The sequence below is a fragment of the Echiichthys vipera genome (genome assembly GCF_963691815.1).
Source record: "Echiichthys vipera genome assembly, chromosome: 14".
NCBI classification, from domain to species: Eukaryota; Metazoa; Chordata; class Actinopteri; order Perciformes; family Trachinidae; genus Echiichthys; species Echiichthys vipera.
The window spans coordinates 17,738,741-17,744,740 of record NC_139839.1 but is presented as its reverse complement, the minus strand read 5'-3'; positions in this window follow the sequence as shown (position 1 = coordinate 17,744,740).

Here is a 6,000-nt window from a genome sequence, read left to right as displayed (position 1 = left end):
ACTGTAGTTACTGTAATAGTGACGGCATGGTGGTTAGCAATGTCGCCTCACAGCAAGAGGGATGTTGGTTCGAATTCCGGCTGGGGCCCTTCTGTGTGGAGTTTGCATGTTCTCCCCGTGTCTGCGTGGGTTTTCTCCGGGTTCCTCACACAGTCCAAAGACATGCATGTGTTAGGTTAATTGATGACTCTAAATTGCCCGTAGGTGTGAATGGTTGTCTGTCTCTGTTGACGTCTCTATGTGCCCTGTTATAGACTGGCGTCATGTCCAGGGTGTACCCAGCCTTATGCCCGATGTCAGCTGGGATCGGCTCCAGCCCCCCGCAACCCTGTTAGGGACAAGCAGTTGTAGATGGAATGATGGATGATTGGATGGATAGATGGATGGATGGATGTCTGTCTCAATACACCTGTATTCACACTCTGTCTGAAATGCTCCGTTTTAGCGCCTGTATCTTTAAGCCTCCTCTCTCTGCACCAACATTGCAGCCGGGGAATGAGTGAAAATGACACTGTAGCAGGTCTTTCTACCTATAAATAGTATAGTTGTGACATCACAAACATACCGAAGCCCTGAAGGTTTGTTTAAAGACACAGTTTCTGAATACAGGCTGTGTGCATTTCTCTGTGGAATGAGAGTTTTGATACTTTCACAGTAGATTTATGTGGCACCTCAACCTGCTTTATAACCACAAAAGACATGTAATCAAAATGTTTACTTCATAGGACCTTTGCATTTTTTATTATAAGCCCTGTAATAGGTTAAGTTAGGTAAGTTGAGAATCTGACTGACCTTTCTACACACATACTGGCAAGTTACTTATTATTATTATGATTATTATTATTATTATGATTATTATTATTATTATTATTATTATTATTATTATTATTATTATTATCATCATCATCATCATCATCATCATCATCATCAATCAATCAATAACAATATCGCTTCAGAGCAATGTGCTGAGAACATTGGTGCATCAAAAACAGTCACACAGTTGTAGAGGTGAGACTGTATAAGTGTTACAGTTGCAGTTCTGGATGGGAGCCACTTGGGCCAAAGCAAGTGTATACACAAGCCACTCATTATCATCTTGTTAAAGTCAAAAACATTTTCCATCTGCTATTTTGGGAAGTACAATTTATAAGAAAACACTGCCTGAATCAGACATCCCGCAGTGCGTAATAATCTGCAATCATTTGCCCGAGTTTGTGCTTTTTCATTTCATCACTGTCGAGTGAGACCCTGAGCTGAAAACCTGCCAATCACACCTGCAAGACCACAAAGCCTACACTTTAACCACTTTTCTTGTTTTTTTTAGCTTGCAGTACAGCCTCTCAAGATGCTCTTAGACATGTCTGACTTACTGATTTCCATCTTGAAAAGATGTGATTTTATTGCTGGCAGCGTGTATGCTTTACCAGCAATTAGCTTTGTCACTGAAGCTCTTTATTGTCTCAAACAAGTGCGTCGAAATGTCTCAACAAAATCTCTTCTTCTGAGTTACTGTCATGCTGGTGAACACTGCGGGTTGCAAACAACCGGGGCCATAAGAGACATGATTTGTATGTAATGCGATGAATGAGTGGGAGAGTTGTGTTTGTGTGTGTTCTGTGTGTGTGGTGTGTGTGTGTGTGTGTGTGTGTGTGTGTGTGTGTGTGTGTGTGTGTGTGTGTGTGTGTGTGTGTGTGTGTGTGTGTGTGTGTGTGTGTGTGTGTGTGTGTGTGTGTGTGTGTGTGTGTGTGTGTGTGTGTGTGTGTGTGTGTGTGTGTGTGTGTGTGTGTGTGTGGTTATCCTGTGCAACCTACGCTATGACTCGCTTAGCGGTGGATTTTTGAGCACAAGGAGTAGGATGATTCAAATGTTGGAAGACCACTTGTGGCCTATACCTGGCTTTGCTAATCACGCCAACGCTGCTGCTGCTGCTGCTGCTGCTGCTGCTGCTGCTGCTGCTGCTGCTGCTGGGGCTGCTGCTGCTGCTGCTGCTGCTGCTGCTGCTGGGGCTGATGCTGCTGCTGCTGCTGCTGCTGCTTCTTCTTCTTCTTCTTCTTCATCTTCTAATCAGGAGAAGGTACAGCTCAGCAAGTGCACCCGCAGGTTTATTATAATGATATCTACATGACTTATCGGGACAATTCTGATGCCATTTGATTCGATTTTGTCTTTACATCATTTGGTTTCCAGATACATGTCCATGTCTATTTTTCATTCTCCAGCCTCTCACTAAACATTGCACTGCAAACGAGGCTTTATAAGGCAATTTAAAATATACAAGGTCTCTTGAGATGTGATTGAAGCCCACTACAAGCTGCTGGGAGGCAAATCACATGTCTAGTTTACAGTGATGTTCAGCTGATGCCTGTTTTGCTTTGGGCTAGTGGGCTTCGCTTAATTGTTGCTGAATAGTTCATGATGTTTGTCTTGTTGGGGCGGGGACAGCCTGAAGCATCAAGGACTATGATGTTTTTAGCTTTTATTTATTTTTGTAGGTGAATCAAATCAGAATTGTGTCATATCAGTAGTCAGTAAGCACTTGTAGCAGCTGCTCTGATGCTTTAAATCAGTTCAGCTTTGGGTCGAGCAGGTTTAATTCAGCTCTTCCAAAAGATTTGAAAGATTAAGTGCTAATCATGCACCACCACTTATATCTGGCTTTAATAATCAATGTTCCTTTTTAAATAGCCAAAGACTTCAAACGAACAGGCAATATTGTTGGGTAATCCACATCAAAAAATAAGTCAGATCTTGGTTTGAGAGGGATGCTGGCTCAGTGAAGCATGTGCAGCTGCAGAGTAAAGCTCTTCCCCTCATGCACGAGTGCGAGCATGGAGTTTTTTTTTTTCAGTCCTCACTCTTTTCCCTGCAGCGCTATACCGCACAGTCTGGGTTTCAGCAGCCAAATAGAAAGAGCAAACAAAATAGAGACTTTCTCTTTGTATATTTGATTGACAAGAGAGTTTACTTACTGTCTGTGCAATTCTGAATAATGTCTCCAAAAAATCAGACAATCTACAGGGAACCCTGCAAAATGTATGATTTTGGGCTCTTTTGTCTCACCACGTCTAGTGAAAGTGTTCGTGCTGCACACGTTCTGTGCATGGATGTCTTCTGATTTCATTGTTAAATGTCGTTCTTTTTGTCTCATGCATAATTTTTTCCTGTGATGTATTGTGGTATTTATTTTAATGTTTTGAAACCCTATATATGTGCCACAGAGCAAGTAAGCAGCATAGACTAAGTGAAAATGTGCTTGTGGATGCGTAAGCCGCTAAGTGTTCATGTATGCTAAGTGCAGTGGGTCACCTTGGTTACTGCAGATTCTGGCAGAAGATGATGAAGGCAAGGGCAAGCTGAGGTGGGAAATGTGGATCGAGAGGTCATTCACTGGCTGTCTCCTTTTGACCAGAGAGCTAATGATGAGTGTTGTGTTATTTTAGATTTTTCGAAGCATGTTACTGCAGCTCTTTATTGATGATATTTATTTATGCACACGTTCAATGACAACATTCATTTATTTTGCAGGAAAGGTGCTTAAACGGCGAGCATCTGTGCAAGTTTGTTGTGGCTCAAGGCTGGGTCCTGGTATAGTGCGGTGTGAGGGGAACAGGCAAAGCTTTTTTGTAGGGTATTTTTGGTTCCGGTCCATGAAAAATTCAACAGTCACTCAGGTTGTTACAAGAATCCAACGAGTGTGAAGTGCATGTATATTTGAGTGAGTGTATTTGGGGTTGTGACCCCAAATAGAATGATGCAACATGCCGCGGAGGTTTGATTTATTCCACGTGACCGTACACTCTAAGAAATGATTCAGGAGGTTAGTTAGTATGACTTAAAAAACATGAGCTTTTTCAGCATAAAAAATACAATTTGTTACATGTCCATTGTTTTATTAAGTTGATAACTTATTTCAAGTAGTTGATCAAAATTAAAAATGAAGAAAGATGTCTTAACTCAGAAATATATTGATTTTGGACAAGCATTTCTGCTTTCAATTAACAAAGAACGGTATTAAGTTAATGAAACTTAATATTGTATTATAATATTAAGTTAGTGCAGCTTCCTTTCATGTGTGCATGTGGTGACCAGCAGCCATTTTATGCTGCCAGACTCCCCCAGCAATGGCCAGAGGGAGCCATCCGAGCCCACAAGGCGTGAAGGTCAGCTCAGACTAACTTTACTTGGTGAGTAAATGTTTTTTTTTATGTTATTAATTCTATTTGCAACAGCAAGTAACTATCAACGCTCAGTCACAACACTAAAATTGAAATGTCGCAGCATGCTTTGTCCTCGGTTTTTAGCTAGCTAGCTAATGTCTTCAAAGTAACTTAACTTTTAATGTTAGAAGTGTGTTAGAGTAGGCTACAAGGTGCCTAAACTTGCGGTCCCAGAACAGCTGCGGGCATGAATTTTCAGCCCTCGCGTTTGCAGACACATAAATGAGCTGGCATTGGTGAGTAATATGTTGTGGAAAGGCGCTAGCCGTCAACCGCTTATGCTAATAATGATAAATGAACAGGGAAGCGCTAGTCGTTAGCCGCTAACGCGCCAACTACACCAGGCTGTTTTTGTTTATTTAGAATGTGAAATAGTTGTGGCTTTTTTGTGAATTTATCACATCATTTTTATCCACCGGAATTTCCTAATCTCTGCCATTTTACTTTCATTACATTGTGCTTCAGTGAAATTCATTAACTTTAAAATGCTGTCCTCCTACTATTGTCATTTGCCATAGAAAAAATGTCTGTAAACAGATGTATATAATGGTCTTTTCGATTTGCAGTAGGATTTGTAGAAGTTTATTTTTTCTTTCAAAAATAAGTAAGAAAATGTCAGTCTAATGGAAAAGCTAACTTCTTGAAGTAATGAGCAGCATAGAACTTTCCTGTATGCTGGTTAATATTGCAAATTTGATAAAGACCAAATCCAGTGCTTGTATCTCAAATAAATTGCAGTGTTAATATTCTCCTCTGATACTGAATGTTTAGGAGATGTGACTGCATGTATTCTATAACTTAAACTTAAGAGAATAGTTCATTATTTCCTCGCCCTCATTCATTCGGGTGAATTTTTTGAATCCATGAAATACTCCCAGGGATTCAGGGGAAAACAGATTACAGCATTCACCCAATTGTGACAACCTTAAGAAGGATATTGTGTACCAAAAAATGTTAAATTACTCAAAACATAAAAATGCCCTCAAACTGCTTGTTTGCCTTAATCAAAGTACCCTGAAGTGTCCATGCAGAGTTGAAAAGACATCATTTACATTTTATTTGCCAATATCTACACTGTTGCTGCACACCTCAGAGCTGCACGTGTGTGCACAGTCCCCACACACCAGTCAAGATGGTGTGTGCACGCACACATGACCGTGGCTGTATGCTAAGATGTACAGTGAGGCTTTAGTATAAAATCACGGTGTAAATTACGTCTTTTTCAAGTCAACTCTGCATGTGGAGAATTCAGGAGATGTAGATTAAAGCACATGAGCAGTTTGAATGCATTTTTATTTTGTGAAATTTAACATTTTTCGGTAGTCACAATTGAAATCTTTTTTTGTGGAAGAATGCTGCAAGCTGTTTTCCTCTGAATCTCCAGAAAGATTTTCAACCTGCCACCAGCATAAGGGTGAGTATATGACAGATTTTTCATTGAAATGGAACAACTCTTTAAGTGATGTGTTTTCACATACAGATGCTCCAATGTCTCAAGCCAAACTTCGGGTCATTCTTCAGGACCATGACGTACGCAAACTGGACTTGCCTCATGGAATTCCTGAAACTGTGGAAGAACTTGAGTCCATTGTGAAAGAGAGCTTGATGGGAACTTCACTTTTCATTATAAGGATGCTGATTTTGGAGAGGAATATTTCTCCCTTTCCTCAACAAGTGACATCAAGGACAAGGACTCTATTAAGGTGTTTCACATTGTTGAACCTCCCACATTGACTATGACCTTCACTGATGTGGACTATCCTGTTGAAAGTGCAGCTGAGAC